General features: G+C 33.9%; 1 protein-coding gene across 3 annotated transcripts in view; it reads left to right on the top strand.

Annotated features, from left to right (window-relative positions):
- Positions 1-18636, top strand: part of LOC123559708 (insulin-like growth factor-binding protein complex acid labile subunit) — a 42631-nt gene that overhangs the window by 13334 nt on the left and 10661 nt on the right. For 2 of the 3 annotated variants that reach the window (XM_045351735.2, XM_045351736.2), the window contains exon 3: positions 17860-17918. The gene's annotated coding sequence lies outside the window, so the exon portion shown is untranslated. Of the gene's footprint in view, positions 1-16734; positions 17242-17859; positions 17919-18636 lie in introns of those variants that run through there. The other variant, XM_045351741.2, reaches the window with a different exon arrangement.

The raw sequence follows: 18636 nt of genomic DNA on the forward strand, positions 1-18636 counted from the left end.
TTATTCTTGAAAGACAGCAGAACTGTTGTTTCATCAGGTGGAAATAAGATATGAAATAGAATTATGCATTTAAGAAATTTGATCTTGAGATGTAAAAAAAATGGGGAGTTATCAAAACACCAGTGAAAAATAATTATGAGACTTTTTTTTTTTGCTATTTGATCGCAAACTTCTGATAGTTTTAATGAAAATATCAGAACAAAATTAATTACAACTACAATAAGTACATTACTGTAATGTTCTACCCATTTGATGATCTTATCTAGAATTGTTTCCCTTTTCAGTATTTAGCATTATAGGTATCGCACAGTAATAAGGCGCTTTGAAATGTAAACAAACAAAACAATAGCATAAATTTAAGTCAATACACAACGTTTACGCTGACAACAGTAATTCCTCGTTGGCCGAGCGGTAATGGTACCCGTCTTACACTTTTTCGTCGGGAGTTCGATTCCCGGACCCGTAAAATAGCATTTTGAATAGTGTTTTTAATTTCTTTTTTTTCCAATACGATTCAACGAAAACAACGCAAGTTTGTTAATCTGGTACTAACTTGCTCACTAACTTATATATAAATGTCATTGTTAACACGTAATCATATTTAAATACTCTTCAACTTTAATATGATCTAATGTTTTTGAGGCTTTCGTGAATAAATTAGAAACCATACAAAAACACAAAATAACACAAACTGCATAAATTAAATGCCAAAAAAAACAAAAAAAGCAAATGACGGATACAAGGTTCGAACCATCAAAACTGTCACTACAAAATGATACCATTTCTATCAACTCAACCTACTGCGCCATCAAGCCAACTGTTTATCTAACTTCCAATATCTTTGATTTAAAAGAGATTGCTAAGTATTGATTGTTTATTTACATGTTGCTAAAAATAAAAACGCCATAATACCGTGCGGTACTTATACTACTTATACTTCCCTTTATGATTTGTTGATCCAAATGGGATTAGATATTTTGTTGAGCCTAAATGTTGCTGTTTTTTTTTTAAATGCAATTAATGCACATAGTAGGACATTCAGTATTTAACATGCAATTTTTGGCTTACTTATTGTACATATGGAACAATTATTAAATTTAAAACAGAAGCTGGCGGCTGAGCTCTTTCGTGAGGATATGACTGGAGGAAAATTAATTGCTTGCAAAAAATTTTGATTTTACTGCATATTATAGTTTTTGTATGGTTTAGTTCTGATGATGGTTTGAGAGGTGTCGCTGTTGATTCCATACGTCTATAAAAACTCTTTTTCTGATAGCCTGGTCATGTTTTCAGGGTTGTGGGCGTGAAATGTTAATCAGCATTTTTCATCCAATTATGATTCTCGGCATGTGATCGCAGGCTTCCAAACGACTTTAAGTAAACCTGGGTATGCGCTAACCTTATGCTGTTTTTGGTACCATTCTGTCCCAGGTACTGAAAGAGTCCATTTCACTCATTGGGTGATAAATTAGTTAACTGAATACGTATAAAAATTTGAAATGAAATAGCAAATTATGTAATAATCCGTATTTTCTATAGGTTTTACATTTCTTTTGATAACAAGTATATTGGAGTACATACAGTATACTTGATACACCAGGTAGTTTGAATACTGTCAAGTTACTGCCTTGTATTATACAATGCCTTATAATTTTTCGTTTTACTGAAATAAAATGGTTTACATCACATTTGACACTAGACCGAAAATATCATTAACTTTCCTTTAAACTTGTTTTTATTTTTATGCTTCTGAAATAAGAAGTAGAGCCTGTCTGCTTAGCTCAATAGGGAGAGCGCAGATCTACCGATTGCAGGACTTGAGTTCCATCCCTGGGCGGGGCTTACGTTCGCTGTGACGATTTTGATTAAAGACATTGTGTCTAAAATCTTCAGTCTTCATTGTGTATGAAATCATTCATCTTCTACCTCTGATTCATGTGGGGACATTGGCAGTTACTTGAGGATAACAGGTTTGTACTGGTAGTGGTTAGGTTAACTGCAGCCCACCATTACATAAATGAGATACTGTTGAAAAAAACGTCATTAAACCCAAAACAAACAAACAAGAAAGAAGAAGAGGTGTGACACTACTGTATAAATTGAATGAAAAGAATTTTGTACTAAACTCAATTCTCTACATCATTTTTGACTCTTTTTCACAAAATTTATCTTTCCTGTTCAGTTTTAACTATTGCCCTTTCTTATGAACTGCTTCAAGGGCAACAGACTCTTCAGTCCAATTGGTGCTTCTTCAACCATAATTGTGAACATTGTTTCAATTAGACCCAAAATATTTGTTAGCTAAAAGTACTCCTAAACTTTTCATGGATTCTTATAAATAGTTGCGTAACCTTTGCTACAATGATCATTCGGAATGCGACAACCAAAAATATATAAACAATGACGTTAAAATTTAGCGGGACCATGTTCGAATTCTTATGGGATTATAGCCGAACAGAAAAAAAATCAGTAATTTAAATTGCTTTAAAAGACATTATATACAATTTATATGATGAATGAATTTGGTGTGTTAGACAAGTCAGTCTTATTGCCTAGCAAGTTAGACGCGATGGCGAAATGTTAAATGTTTGGCATTGAAACTATGTGTTTATAAATGTATCATCATGAAGTAGCATATTTTACCTACGTTTTATTAAAATTTGTGGTGGAGATAAAAATCCTATTTAAAAAGTTAATAGTATTAGCGCCATAAGATTTACGATCATTTAATCTAAGTATACCTTTTTTTCGTAAATTGTTCAACTGTATTGAAACTATTACTTGATAAATCAATTTATATTATATATTTATAGAGGCATATCGAAAAGTTAGAGTTCTTTTATCGAGGACTTTTTTATTACTGGTAATTTAAGTCTGAAAAGGTCTATAACATGTAACTACTGGAAAACATATTGGCAGTATTTCATAAACTGAGTAATCTATTATATATATATATATTTCCCGTAAAGCCATTATATGCAATTGAATGCTTTATCTTAACCTTTAGCATGCTAGATAAATTGTCGTCTGCTGGAAATGTCCTGTAATTGTAAAATTCAATCATTTATGTCAAAATTGGCAACGAAATATGTCAGAGTACAAGACACTTATACTAGAATAAGTCGAGAGTTTATATGTACTGTTCCAAGGCGTTTGCAAAGAGCTAGTATAAATTCCCTGCATAAGCATAAGGTTAGCATAAACTTCATTTATGAATTCTTTGTTTTCCATAAAATAGAAAAAGTGGCAACTCTGCAGGTCGCTCAACACGACAAAAATAAAAATGTTGCGGGCTCGCCTTTATTGAGCTTGTTCATGGACGGTAGTGGAAATGCATGCTACCGTCCACTCCCTCTAGCCCCAGGTTGAGCAGAACTCAACATTTACAAGCCATATAATATGCAGTTGAATATATTATATACTACATTTATAATACTTGTTATGAATTCTTTGTTTTGAAGGCTGCAATATACAGTAATCGTAACACTTCTCCCGAAATGTTTTGCTCTGTGCCTCAATTTTACATACACATAGCTAAGAAGCTGTTACAAGTCAAACATTGGAAATATGTCATAAAAGACGTACTGTACTTTCTTGTATTTAATGTTCAGTATAGAGAACAAAAGTCGGACCTACCGCCATCTGTCGTAAGCATTAAAATTCTATTTACCTGGAGCTTGACATGTTATTGAAATATCTAGGACAAGATAACTCATCATTTTATTTACGTTGAACGATCCATTTTATCGAAAATCGGATGTTATAGTTAATCCAGATCAGGCAATTTTTCGTCGCCATTGTCAAAAGAGGGATTTGGCTGGATTATATGCGATGTAAATGGCCACCTTATCCCGCATGTAACATGCATTCTGTCAATGAAAATTTGTCAAATCATGAAAGGTGCATTACATTCCAATAGTCAGTATATGTTACTATCAATTTATGAGTTCATTTGGCATGACTGGTAAACCATCTACTCATTTCTCAGGATTAGGTGTGAAATTAGTTTATTATGAGTTTAATATAGCATGCCACAAACATTTGAGCCGTGCCATGGGAAAACCAACATAGTGGCTTTGCGACCAGCATGGATCCAGACCAGCCTGCGCATCCGCGCAGTCTGGTCAGGATCCATGCTGTTCGCTAATAATTGTCAAAGAAGGCATTTAACATGCATACAGTGATCTGACCAATTTGGGTCATTAGCCATGACTGGTCTTATCATTGTTAGGTGCAAACCAGTATGTTAGTTTTATATGCGGCACATTTGATTTTTAAGTCTGCACTAAGCTTCTTTGAAATGGTTCAATTTGTCTGATTGTTTTGCTGAAATCAGCTGGTGTTTTTGATGGGTTAGTGTTTCAGACTGTTGCTTTGCGGAGTTCAGCTGGTGTTTTCTAAGATTATTTCAGACTGTTGTTTTTCAGCAACTGGCTGGTGTTTTCAAAGACTGTTGCTTTGCAGAGATCGGCTTGTGTTTTCAATGAGGTAAACTTTCAGTTGTGTGTAAAGAATTTACTTGTGTTTTCAATGAGGTGAAGTTTTAGATTGTTGTAGCTGGTGTTTTCAATGAGGTAAAGTTTCCATTTGTTGTTTTGCAGAGCTTGACTGGTGCTTTCAATGAGGAAGAGTTTCATATTGTTGTTTTGTGGAAAATGGCTGGTGTTTTCAATGAGGTAAATGATTCATATTGTTGTTTTGTGGAGATTACCTCATTGAAAACACCAATCTTTGCAAAAACAACAGTCTGAGACTTTACCTCATTGAAAATATCAGCCAATCTCTGCAAGTAATTGGACTGTATTTCTTACCAGTCCCTGGTAAAATTTGTTCCTTACAAAATTTGAATATATTTTGTAAGGTTCTTTAAAACAACTAAGGTTTCTGCCTTCGTGTGCCTCAGTTTTGATACATTCCTTGAATCCTAGTGAGTGATCTCTCATTACGATAGATATTCTTCGACCAATTTTTGCCGGAAATGCAACTTTTGCATCATTAAATTTACACTTTACAATAATGAACCATGATGGAACGACATAACTTCATTATAAAGCGTTTTTTTATCGGTTGAAAATATCCATACTTTTTCATGTAATTTGAGTATTTTGATAGGTAAAGTGCTGTCATTGTTCAAAGTAAAATGTTTCGACACGGATTCAGAAAAAAATCGAAGTTCAGGGTATCCGATATCAAATCGAGAATGAATTGACTTATAATGGGTTTAATGTAGTGGTGTCATTTAAAGCCGTAAACAAATTACGTCGCCACCCACAGCAGCCCACCATTCTATCATTTCAAAAAATGCGCTTACCGTTAAAAAAACGTTTTTTTAGAAGAGTTGAAATTTCTTGACAAGGTAATTGAGTTCAATTTCTCCGTACAAAACATGCATTGTTCTGATGGATAACTGATTTTGATAAACGAAATTATACTGGGTGTTTAAATTGAACACATTTATTTATTTATAATTGAAGGGTGCAGGACCCCTTTTCGATGGATAATTTTGACACTACTATGTTATTTTGCGATATATGAAGTATTTGATCAGAAAAAATATGAAAAGTAATTTATGCTTGATTGTTTGTTGATGTTTTTAATCTTTATATGTATTAGATGTTTTTTTCTGTTTGACAGCTTACAATAAAAATAATCCTGTGATATGGTCTTGATAACTTCTTTAAATTAAAGGCACTTTAGGTAATGGACTCGTAATGACAATCGGCAATTTCGGTGCAATAATATATCCTCCGCACGTGATTTGGGCATCCTTTGGCTGTAACAGAAAATCATTTTTAGCTTGACTATACGAAGTATGGAGAGCTATCCTACTTGACCCGGCGTAGGCGTCGGTGTCATTTCACGTCCGCACTTTGGTTAAAGTTTTGATGCACTTTCTCTTTATCTTTGTTATTACCTGATGGATTTGCTTCAAACTTAAAATAGTTGTTCCTCATCATCACCTGCATCATATGGCACAAGAGTCATAACTTTGGCACCAATATTTCATGAATTATCCCCCCTTTTTACTTAGAATTTATGTTAACTTTGATGCATTTTCACTATATCTCTGTTATTTCAGAAGGGATTTGATTCAAACTTGAAATAATTGTTCATCATCATCGCCTACATCATTTGAAACAAGGACCATAACTGTGACACCTGTATTTTATGAGTTATCCTCCTTTTTATTTAAAATTTCAGGTTAAAGTTTTTATGCACTTTCACTCTTATAATCTATGTTATTTCAAAACAGATTTGATTCAAACTTGAAACAGTTCTACCACATCATATGACACAAAGACAATAACAAATTCCATAATGTGTTCATGAACTGGAAAGTACTATTTTCAGTTCATGAAAAGTTCATGAACAGTTCATGAGCTTTTCAGTGAAAAGTTCGTGAATAATTCATGAAACTTTTAAGTTGCCTGTTGCAAATGCACTAAACACCACTCTGTCAAAAAAAATCATGAAGCTCAGATCTTAGCTGGGACCACAAACAACATTTTTTTTTGAAACTACAATTGTTTAGCAGACTGACCATCTAAGCCAATGGCACATCCTGTGAAATCTGACAACTGTAGGTCAAAGTGTTGTTCAGTTAGTGGCCAGAGACTGTTTTTAGCTCATCTGATTTTTCGAAAAAAAATGATGAGTTATTGTCATCACTTGAGCGGTTGTCGGCGTCAGCGTCGGTGTCGGCGTCTGCGTCGGCGTTGCCTGGTTAAGTTTTATGTTTAGGTCAGCTTTTCTCCTAAACTATCAAAGCTATTGCTTTGAAACTTGGAATACTTGTTCACCATCATAAGCTGACCGTGTATAGCAAGAAACATAACTCCATCTTGCTTTTTGCAAGATTTATGGCCCCTTTTGTACTTAGAAAATATCAGATTTCTTGGTTAAGTTTTATGTTTAGGTCAACTTTTTCTCTTAAACTATCAAAGCTATTGCTTTGAAACTTGCAACACTTGTTCACCATCATAACTGACCCTGTACAGCAAGCAACATAACTCCATCCTGCTTTTTGCAATAATTATTGCCCCTTTTGGACTTAGAAAATCATTTTCTTGGTTGAGTATTATGTTTAAGTCAACTTTTCTCATAAACTATCAAAGCTATTGCTTTGAAACTTGGAATACTTGTTCACCATCATAAGCTGACCCTGTATAGCAAGAAACATAACTCCATCTTTCTTTTTGCAAGATTTATGGCCCCTTTTGTACTTAGAAATTATCAGGTTTCTTGGTTAAGTTTTATGTTTAGGTCAAGTTTTCTCCTAAACTATCAAAGCTATTGCTTTGAAACTTGGAATACTTGTTCATCATTATAAGCAGACCCTGTACATCAAGAAACATAACTCCATCTTGCTTTTTGCAAGAATTATTGCCCCTTTTGGACTTAGAAAATCAGTTTTCTTGGTTAAGTTGTATGTTTAGGTCAGTATTTATCCTAAACTATCAAAGCTATTGCTTTAAAAGTTGCAACACTTGTTCACCATCATAAGCTGACCCTGTACAGCTAGAAACATAACTCCATCCTGCTTTTTGCAAGATTTATGGCCCCTTTTGGACTTAGAAAATATCAGATTTCTTGGTTAAGTTTTATGTTTAGGTCAACTTTTTCTCTTAAACTATCAAAGCTATTGCTTTGAAACTTGCAACACTTGTTCACCATCATAACTGACCCTGTACAGCAAGCAACATAACTCCATCCTGCTTTTTGCAATAATTATTGCCCCTTTGGACTTAGAAAATCATTTTCTTGGTTGAGTATTATGTTTAAGTCAACTTTTCTCATAAACTATCAAAGCTATTGCTTTGAAACTTGGAATATTGTTTCACCATCATAAGCTGACCTGTATAGCAAGAAACATAACTCCATCTTTCTTTTTGCAAGATTATGGCCCTTTTGTACTTAGAAATTATCAGTTCTTGGTTAAAGTTTTATGTTTAGGTCAAAGTTTTCCCCTAAACTATCAAAGCTATTGCTTTGAAACTTGAATACTTGTTATCATCATAAGCATACCCTGTACATCAAGAAACATAACTCATGATCTTGCTTTGCAAGAATATTGCCCCTTTTGGACTTAGAAAATCAGTTTTCTTGGTTAAGTTGTATGTTTAGGTCAGTATTTATCCTAAACTATCAAAGCTATTGCTTTAAAAGTTGCAACACTTGTTCACCATCATAAGCTGACCCTGTACAGCTAGAAACATAACTCCATCCTGCTTTTTGCAAGATTTATGGCCCCTTTTGGACTTAGAAAATATCAGATTTCTTGGTTAAGTTTTATGTTTAGGTCAACTTTTTCTCTTAAACTATCAAAGCTATTGCTTTGAAACTTGCAACACTTGTTCACCATCATAAGCTGACCCTGTACAGCAAGAAACATAACTCCATCCTGCTTTTTGCAATAATTATTGCCCCTTTTGGACTTAGAAAATCATTTTCTTGGTTGAGTATTATGTTTAAGTCAACTTTTCTCATAAACTATCAAAGCTATTGCTTTAAAACTTGCAACAGTTTTTCACCATCATAAGTGGACACTGTACATCAAGAAACATAACTCTATCCTGCTTTTTGCAAAAATGATGGCCCTTTTTAGACTTAGAAAATCATGGGTAGGACAATATTTCTATTATACAAAAAAAATCAGATGAGCGTCAGCACCCGCAAGGCGGTGCTCTTGTTTTTTAGTCTCAGTCACTTTGACAATGACATTTTACACCCTCAACAAATGACATGAGTAAGACAGTAAACTCAGAGTGGGATTGGGAGCATGATGAGAAGTAATCAATTGCTGCAAAAAATACAAAACATTAAGTTAAACAATGTAAATTTGCTTCAGGGTCGTGAAAACTTGTGACATTTTAAAAGGATTCTATATTAAAAGGATTCTATATTTTTTAAAATGAATGATGACAACAACACCATAATTACTTATTTAATATTCAGTGCACTTACGTTCCTTTTAAACCATTCCTTACTGTAGTATGTTAAATATTTTCTTCTTATTTGCTGCACAAACTTCTCAAAAATTGCTGAATCACATGTGCAAAAAAATTTCCCAGCAGGCAACAAAATAATGGAAACTGATATGTGACATTAATTAATTACTATAATTTAATGTTCATGAAAGTTTATTGACTTATTTTTTATGTATAAGGTTAAATAGACCTAAGTATTATGTACAATGAATGAATATTTCAATGCTCATGAAAGTTCATAACCTGTTCATGAATTAAGTTTGCTAAAGATGTTTTGTTCATGAACCACCTAAAATTTGTTCATAAACTTTCATGAATAATTTTTCATGAATGCACTTTATGAACAGATCATGAGCAATTCATGAACACTTCATGAATGCTCATGAACTGTTCATGAACTTTTCATGAAAGTACATGAACTCATGAACATTATCTCGACTGGGTGATCCCTGGGCAAGTCGTATATACCCTGTGGCCATTGATAAAAATACATTGTGTCTACAGTTGTCTGCCTCTGATACATGTTGGAAAGTTGGCAGTTATTTGCAGAGAACAAGTTAGTAATGATACAGAATCCTGGGGAACACTGGTTAGGTTAACTGCCTGACATTACATAGCTGTTGAATAAACGGCACTAAACCTAGAGCGAACAAACTGTGAATTTAAGTTCGAGCTCCAAAGTGGCCGCTAAAATCAAACAAAAAAAGGAAATAAAAAAAGAACAGAGAATAAAAATATCCTAAAGATCGGACTTTAATGTCAGCGATACAGTATTTAAAATCCCATAAAAGGCAATAACAGCCATATTTTGTGATTTTAAACATGCAGGTGTTGAAGTTAATAGCTCTATTAGGCTATCTTGTGAAATTTGAGGCTGGTATGTTTCAAGATAGGTAAAAAATCACCTGTTCGCAGGTAAGTTTCAAAGGCATAAACAAAAAGTCCACCGATTCTGTTACATCATTATAGTAAATCATAAAACCGACATGCATAAAAATGAATGATTTAAATTTCATTATCAAAAAGAAAATTGTAATGGTTTCATTCACACATTTGTGACAAAAATTATTTATGGTAACCCTTAATTACAAGTGTATTTCTTCTGTGTCATAATTTTACACACATTTTAAATGCCACAAATAAATTGATAAAGTATCAAAATACTGTATAATTTAACACTTGTTCAAGATTTCAAGATTTATTCAAGAACTAGGCCCATATGGGCATCAGCCTTGTAAAAGCAACATTTACATGCATATACATGCACATGTACATAAAACAAAACATATACTGTATAAAAAATACATAGCAGATACTATAAGATCTTAAAAACTCCTACTATTAAAAGATAAAAAGGGAGCTAATTTTGAAAAGTGTCCAAAAACTTCTTTTTTTTTAGTTTTAAGGGAGCATGCCTCCACACTTACGTATTTTTAGCTCACCTGTCACTAAGGTGAGCTTTTGTGATCACCCTTCGTCCGTCATCAGTCTGTGCGTGCATCCGTCCGTGCATCAGTCCGTGCGTCCGTCAACAATTTCTTGTCTGCATGATAGTGGTTTCATTTATGATTTTATTTTAACCAAACTTGCACACAACTTGTATCCCCATAAGATCTCGGTTCCTTACTTGAACTGGCCAGATCCCATTATGGGTTCCAGAGTTATGGCCCCTGAAAGGGCTAAAATTAGCTATTTTGTTCTTGTCTGCACAATAGCAGCTTTATTTATGACTTGATTTTTACCAAACTTGCACACAACTTGTATCACCATAAGATCTCGGTTCCTTTCTTGAACCGGCCAGATCCCATAATGGGTTCCAGAGTTATGGCCCCTGAAAGGTCCAAAATTGGCTATTTTGACCTTGTCTGCAGAATAGCAGCTTCATTTATGATTTGATTTTAACCAAACTTGCACACAACTTGTATCACCATAAGATCTCGATTCTTTTTTATACGCCCGCAGGGACGTATAATGTTATTACCTCGGTGTCCGTCTGTGTGTTGGTTAGCAATTTCCCTTCCGCTCTGTAACTCTTGAACCCCTTGATGGATTTCAGAGAAACCTGACACAAATGTTCACTCACTGAAAGGATGTGCAGAGCGCATGTTTCGGATGGCTAAATTCAATGTCAAGATCACACTTAGGGGTCAAAGGTCATATGACTTTGTTTTATGTGAATATTGCTCTGCATTTGCGTTGCATTGCAGTGCTCTTGTTTTTATTTGGCAGATCCTTCTTTTGTTCGCTTACAATATTTTTTTGATTACTTCCCTTTTATGTTACTATAAATAGCTTATTTAGTAACTTTTTTATTATTGGCCACAGGGAAAAACTGAGACCACTTTTCTGTGGTACGACATGGATGGTACCTCCAATTTTTAGGTGTATTTTGACATATCTGTACCATGTAAGAATTTTATCTTTTTGTTTATGGTTAAAGCAATAGTACTCAGGTGAGCAATATAGGGCCATCATGGCCCTCTTGTTAGCTCGACTATTTGAAGAGTAGTCTAGCTATTCTACTCACCCTGGTGTCTGCGTCAGTGTCATACCTTAGTTAAAGTTTTGCATGCAAGTACATACAGCTATCATTTAAAGGCATATAGCTTTGAAACTTATTTTTTCTTTTTCAAGGTCAATTACCAACCTTACTGGGTCAAGTTCCATAACTCTGACATGTATTTTGAGCAAATTATGCCCTCTTTTGGACTTAGAAAATCCTGGTTAAAGTTTTACATGCAAGTTACTATCTCCAAAACTAATGCAGATACTGAATTGAAACTTCATTTCTGTCTGTGGGGTTATAAAACTAGTTGATTGCATCAAGTCCCATAACTCTGACCAGCATTTTGGTCAAATTATGCCCCCTTTTGGACTTAGAAAATCCTGGTTAAAGTTTTGCGTGCAAGTTCATACAGCTATTACTAAAAGGCATAATAGATTTGAAACTTATTTTTTCTTTTTCTAGATCAATTACCAACCTCACTGGGTCAAGTCCCATAACTCTGGCATGTATTTTGAGCAAATTATGCCCCCTTTTGGACTTAGAAAATTGTGATTAAAGTTTTGTGTGCAAGTTACTATCTGCAGAACAATACAGATATTAAGTTGAAACTTCACATGTGTCTTCTGGGTTATAAAACTAGTTGATAGCATCAAGTCCCATAACCCTGACCTGCATTTTGGCCAAATTATGCCCCCCTTTGGACTTAGAAAATCCTGGTTAAAGTTTTGCTTGCAGGTACATACAGCTATTACTTTAAGACATATAGATTTGAAACTTATATTTTCTTTTTCTAGATCAATTACCAACCTCACTGGGTCAAGTCCCCATAACTCTGACGTGTATTTTGGGCAAATTATGCCCCCTTTTGGACTTAGAAAATTCTGATTAAAAGTTTTGCGTGCAAGTTACTATCTGCAGAACAAATACAGATATTAAGTTGAAACTTCACATGTGCCTTCGGGGTTATAAAACTAGTTGATAGCATCAAGTCCCATAACTCTGATATGCATTTTGGCCAAATTATGCCCCCTTTGGACTTAGAAAATCCTGGTTGAAGTTTTGCTTGCAGGTACATACAGCTATAACTTAAAGGCATATAGATTTGAAACTTATTTTTTCGTTTTCTAGATCAATTACCAACCTCACTGGGTCAAGTCCCATAACTCTGACATGTATTTTGGGCAAATTATGCCCCCTTTTGGACTTAGAAAATTCTGATTAAAGTTTTGCATGCAAGTTACTATCTGCAGAACAAATATAGATATTAAGTTGAAACTTCACATGTGCCTTCGGGGTTATAAAACTAGTTGATAGCATCAAGTCCCATAACTCTGACATGCATTTCGGTCAAATTATGTTCCCTTTTGAACTTAAAACTCTTTTGATATTTTTGACATTTCGGGTAATATTTTCCTGCTTCTTGGACAATCTTTTGAATAGTCGAGCATTGGCTGTCTAACAGACAGAGACAGCTCTTGTTTTTTTTTTCAATTTTCATTTATTTATTATTGAAAATGTAAAAGTTACACCAAAGTTATTCAGTGAGCATTATGCAGTATTTATTCATGAAAAAAAAAAACAACACTTGGGTAGGCAGAATGTATAGAAAAATGTCATGCAATGAAAATGACATATAAAATCAGCATTCATATCATACATATACTGAGTACAATGAAATTCTAATAATTTAAGCTGAATTATTAATGTATTTTCATATTTAAAAATGTGATGTTCAGTGATGTACATAATTGAAGTATGCCTCTTTAATAGAATGTAATAGCCTACTTCATTTGTCGTACTATTGACCATAGTTCCTAGTTGCTGTTGAAGGATTTGGCAATCCTCCCATGTGTAACAAGTTGGTCAATGAAATCGTAGATAATATGGTGTTGTGCTCCTTTAAATATAGGGCATGACAGAATGTAGCCACAGTGCCAAGCCTTAAGACAACACTTCATTTCACTACTACTGTCAACCAGCTTAACAATTCTCCCAAAATCAAAGTAAGTCAATAAATTTGAAGAAAGGAATGCAAACTCATTTTTTTTATTCTGAAAGAGGGCAATTCACATGTCTTTGTGTTTCATTGAAGTGTATTTTATACCTTCTCTGTACTTCTTTGAAGAGACCAATGCTTTGACAATAAATATTTTGAATCAGTGGGCAAAACTCAAGTGGTTTGAACAATTTTTGCTTTATATTTATAAAATCTATAGGAAGGTCATTGGGAAGGATGCAATAAAAGTTATACTATTAGGTTACCAGTTTTGAAAAAGAGTTATCTGCCCTTAAAAATGGCATTTTTTGGGGGAAAATGCAGTTTTCCAGGGCAGATAACTCTTTTTGGATATCGGAGACCTATGATTTTTATTGCATAGTCTCGGTTTTTTCTTTAGGTAATTGTCCTTCAATACCCAAAGTTTGAAGAAATTCTATTATTGGGAAAAATTTCTCCCATCTCATACAGGAATTCTAGCGTATGTCAAAAAAAACAACCCAACTTTTTAGTTGAAATGAAAAACTGGTAAAACAGGACCAGAGAATCTTGCAGGGTTTTTTTGTACCCCCTTTAAAGTTCACTGAGTGTGAGTAGAAAGACAGTTTCAAGTTCTAAACTAATACAGAATTTATTAGTGTAATCTTAATCCACCAGAACTACTTCTTTATAAATTACATTATTACTTTTACTGTTTGTAAACCTAATATTCTTAAATGATTTATATACCATTGCAAATCAAATTTCTGAAGATTGGATAATATAAGTGGTAGTTTTATTTTTGCTAGTATTGGCAGGAACAGGGAAAAGTCTAGACATTTTCAAATTCAGTTGCACCATGTAACAACAAACAATGGTACTCTATATATGGCAAGAATTTATGATATATTTCTCCAAAATTTTGGGCACAGGTACCCTGCAGCTGGACGAATGGCCGCTGTATTGATTACCCGCAGAGATTTGACCGATATTTATCTTACTGAATTTGTTTACATAATATGTATTATGTTGTCACCAAATAATTATTATTATTATTATTATATACCACATTTATATAGCACTCTTTTCATATAAAAATACGTTCAAAAGTGCTTTACATAAAAACATTTATATAATGTTCAATTAAAAATGGCAATTGAACTATTATAGAAGAAATTAAAATTACATTACGGTAATAAGATACCAAGCATTTTAAATTGGAAGGTAGGCAGATCAAAACATGAAACAAAAATACAATATCATAAAACATTAACTGACCTATCAAAGACACAGGTCAGAGCAAAATAGAACAGAAGATATCTTACATTTTGAACAGACAGAATTAAATGGTATGTGAAATGCATCACAGCATGCAAACCGTCCCGGATGATTGGGTCAATCCCCACCTAAACGGTCCGGAGAACATCCATGATACATCCCACAGAAAAAAAACACTGCCAACATTATTCTGTCACACTGGAGTTCTTAATTAAAGTAATTAATTGGCCAGCAAAGTACCTACATTATAAATCAGGTAATCAGTGAGATGTTAGTTGCCAAAGAATTGTATGGAATAATGCGTCTTTAGCGCTTTTTTGAAACTTTGCACGGTCTTGCACTCTCTTATGCCAGATGGGAGGGCATTCCATAACCTCGCAGCAGCTGTCTGAAAGCTCCTGTCACCAAATCGTATTGTTTGACATTTGGGCACCACTAGATTTAATGCATTATTCTGGGATCTCAGATTTCTGGGTAGTGTATATATTTCTAGCATGTCCGCTACATAAGCTGGTGATTGATCTTTGAGTGCCTTATATGTATGTGTTATAATTTTGTATTCTACACTACATTGCACAGGAAGCCAATGGAGTTCACGCAGAACAGGCATTATATGGTCGTATCTGGATGTTCTGGTTACAATTCTAGCTGCCGTGTTTTGGACATATTGTAGTTTGTTCATTGACTGTTTTGGAATTCCATAGAGAAGAGAATTGCAATAGTCCAAACGTGATGTAACAAGAGAGTTGATTAGAGATTAATTTTGGTTGTGTTTGCGGTTATATATTGTCTGATGTGACTAATTTGCCACAGCTGTGCATAGGAATTCCTACACACACTATTCACATGTTGCTCCATCCTCATGTTCGAATCCAGGAAAGCACCGAGGTTCCTGACACTGCCTGATTGTTTGATTTCAGAGCCGTCCACTTTCACAGATATGTTTGAAACAGATTGTGTCTTGTGTTCAGATAAAAATATGATTAATTCTGTTTTTTTAGCATTGAGTTTCAACATGTCAGTATTCATCCAACTTACTATATCCTTTAACCTTTAGCATGCTAGGTAAATTGTCGTCTGCTGGAAATGTCGTCTGCTTAAATTGTTAAGTTCATTCAATTTGCTCCAAAATTGGAAGAAATATTGTCAGAGTAGCAAACAGCTTGGAACCTGATCAGACGCCGATTTAATCGGCATCTGATCTGGTTCCTAGCTGTTTGCAAAGGCTGTTAAATTCGCCTGCAGCAGGCTAAGGGTTAAACAACTTTCAACGCGATGAATGGTCTCTTCAATAGACATTTTGTTTATTGGTTTGAAGGATTGACAGATTCACAACTTTTGATTTAAATGCTTCTTTTAAATATTCATAAGTCACGAATGATTTATAATAATCGGGTAATCAACATGGCAGCCATTTGTCTAGCCACAAGGTACCTGCGATTTTTTTTGTGGTGGGGTCAAATATGACCGAGTTAGCGGCATATGTTTTGAATGCAGGTGTTAAAGAATACTGAAGTAACTTGTTACAAATGTTTCCCATAATGAGCCAACATTTCATCACTTTCCAGTCGTTTTAAGTTGTGCCATTGCCCGCATGTTACATACCAATTCACCTGAAGTGGTATATACAGAAACATTTTGTGCTTTAATCCATTTATGATAGTATTTGCTTAAAAATTAGATTTATTACATTCTGAGGTAGATATATAGGCGCACCTTGACAGTTGACACTCTAAGACAGAACATTAAATTTCACCATGTATATGTATCTGTTAAAGCCCCATGCAAAGATTTGGCAAATATTTATTATTTACTTTTCAACCAAATGTCTTTAAACTTATTTTATAGTCGGAGATAAATGGACATTTTCAGGCTTTATGCGGCCAGTAAACAACCGTCAGATTTTGAATACGAAAGAAAAAATTTCATTCAAGTATTTCAATTGATAGTGCTATAATTGATTTTTCAATATAGCAAATATTATGATTTTTAAGCGTGTAGATAAACTAATGGATTTACTTACGAAGTTACTCGGCCAAGAAATGAAACCTACTTATGGCTCAATTTAGTTATATAAACAATCAAACAAAGTACATTTTTGACATCAGTTTTAAAAGTCATATTTGAATACAGCTGCTGTAGAATGTATTTTTATTACTTACATTAATGTGAGCGATGTATCGTAAATCACGCGTAACAGTTTAATTGCTTGTATTATGTATAATGTTGGACATAAAGCTTCATGCGGCTAATATTTCTGCATCTGAAAAATTGGTGTAAATATGGAAAATGCATAAAGATGGACATTTTGGTGCATATATCTGTTTAAAGAATTGTTGTAAAGAAGGAACTTTAAATTTAGTGTAAAGTTGGAAATATTGCCGCATATTGCATTTGAAAATTTTGTGTAAATGTGGACATCTTAATGGAAACTGGAAAATTTTTGGTGCAAATTTTGTGCGAATGAGGAAATTCTAGTGGATCTGGAAATTTTGGTGCATATTGCTTTTCATCATTTTGTTTTTGGCCACTATCTAAGATAATATAGAGCACAGCTTGAGAACACTTTCTAGTAGGGACTTAGTCGAGCAGAAAATGTGTTATTTTTCTTTATTAAGAAAAAATAAACATTTATAATTCATTCATTTTTTAGACAAGAAAACATATAACATTTTTGAGGTGGTTAAAGTCACTGACTTCAAATCACTTGCCCTTCATCAATGTGGGTTCGAGCCTTATTCAGGGCATTGAATAATTCTTCATGTGAGGAAGTCATCCGGCTGGCATACTAAAGGTTGTCTGTTCTACCAGGGAATCCACTCATGAAATTATGCATGGAGGGGCAGGGGTTATCTTCCACCATCAAAGCTGGAAAGTCGCCATATGAACTATGATTGTGTCGGTGCGCCCTTCAACCCAATAAAGACAAACAAACAACAACAAAAAAAAAACATTTTTGTGCGCATCATCTCAATTGCTTAATTTTTCTCAGTGATAAATTTTTCTAACAGGAACGTACACCAAAATTAAGGCCGTCACAAAATCTACTTAATGCCTTGTATAAGTGTACTCAGATGCATCTTTATACAAACATTGCATGTTGTATTTTTCAGATTGGAGATTAAAATGATTGGCAGCCATTTTGACTTGACAGATTATTAGGACAAATTAAGTAAGTACCTGTTTGTCTGCGATAATAATTTGCTCCGTATCAACACTTTTAAGTACATTTTATCAGGTTGGTTTGTCAAGATTTTATTTAAAAGTCATTGTTATCTACAGTTCAAGCAATTGAAAATCAAATTTTGAGATATTAATTTTAAAGATATTGGACTTTTACAGAGTGCAGTGGAAATGCCAAAATCAATTTGCGAAATTTCACTAATAAGGTAAAGCGTGTGCCTAATTATTAGTTCAAATTTATGTATGGGGTCCTTGGTATGTGAAATAATGCTATTTTAAATACCTACAATTACAGTTATGGTAAACACATATAATTAGGCATATCAGTTACTTTTTTATCACAAGTATCAAAAGTTTTACAGTTTTTACCGCTCCATAATTTACGATTTTCGTGAAATTCCCACTCAAATACGGATGATTTATTTTGTGTCTTAAGTCGTGTTTTAGTGCAGAATAATTAGATCAGATCTGTAACAGTAATTCATTTGGTATAGAATTCTTCTAGTGCTTAATACTTGGATTATATATCTTATTCTAAACGTTTGAAACAAAAAGCTTCTTAGAGCATTATATAATACTTGGATTATACATGTAATAAAACTTCTAGTGCATTAATGGATGTAATTGTAACTTCTATTGCATTAATGGATGTAATTGTAACTTCTAGTGCATAAAATCATTGGATCATAAATGTAAGCTTCTAGTGA

This window comes from Mercenaria mercenaria, chromosome 10 (assembly GCF_021730395.1).
Source record: "Mercenaria mercenaria strain notata chromosome 10, MADL_Memer_1, whole genome shotgun sequence".
In the NCBI taxonomy this organism is placed as follows: Eukaryota; Metazoa; Mollusca; class Bivalvia; order Venerida; family Veneridae; genus Mercenaria; species Mercenaria mercenaria.